Source organism: Notothenia coriiceps, unplaced genomic scaffold, assembly GCF_000735185.1.
Source record: "Notothenia coriiceps isolate Sejong01 unplaced genomic scaffold, NC01 NC01_scaffold00023299, whole genome shotgun sequence".
Lineage (NCBI taxonomy): Eukaryota > Metazoa > Chordata > Actinopteri > Perciformes > Nototheniidae > Notothenia > Notothenia coriiceps.
In genome coordinates, this window is record NW_011356000.1 from 1 (window position 1) to 739 (window position 739).

A 739-nucleotide genomic window follows, 5' to 3' on the forward strand; every position below is an offset into this window, starting at 1 on the left:
AACAATGACAAGCGACTCACGAAACGCTATGTTGTAGCGTTGATAAACGAAACAATTTAACTAAATTGATAGTCAAAATACCAATACCACAGGAAACATTTTTTTTTTAAACAATATTTTTAGTGGCCCGAGCGGGCAAGTGGAAAGTACGTTGTGCTGGCCCGGGGTGTCTAAATAGTGCTTCCGGGCCAGCGGGCCAATTATAATGTCGAGCCCTGAACTATGAGCCATCATGTTTTGAATGTGATCAGCTTGATTGACTTCCTGTAGATACAGCGGTGTGCAGAATCTCTCACCTGGTCCTGTATGGACATGACAGGGTTGTTCTTGGTGGTGTTGATGTGCAGCACGTGGAAGTGGTTCTTCCCACACAGGTCGTAGGCGATGTTGGTGAAGGAGGTGCTGGCCGTCTTGGGCACTCTGTTGTAGATGATGACCATGTCGTCTTTTTCTGCCAGTGGAGGGGATTCCCCCCCCAAGTCTTCACTGTGTCGCTGCTCCACTTCTGCCAGCTGGTGTCTGGCAATGGTCCTTTCTGTACAGGGAAGTCACAAAAATTGAAATTAAGTACCATACTAGGGCTGGGCGATATTCAGAATATACTCGATGTATCACAGACTGAAAAGATGTGTATATCATGTGTTAATATTGGAAGATGTAAATTATTTCCAGTTTAATGTAACTATTATATAATTCCTTTATTTGATACAGATACACAGGAGTAGGCTCAGTCTGGAGA

The 739-nt window shown here is 44.0% G+C and overlaps 1 pseudogene; it reads right to left on the minus strand.

Moving 5' to 3' along the window:
- Positions 1-230: 230 nt before the first annotated feature.
- LOC104954436 (heparan sulfate 2-O-sulfotransferase 1 pseudogene) lies at positions 231-535 on the minus strand (annotated as a pseudogene).
- Positions 536-739: the final 204 nt, after the last annotated feature.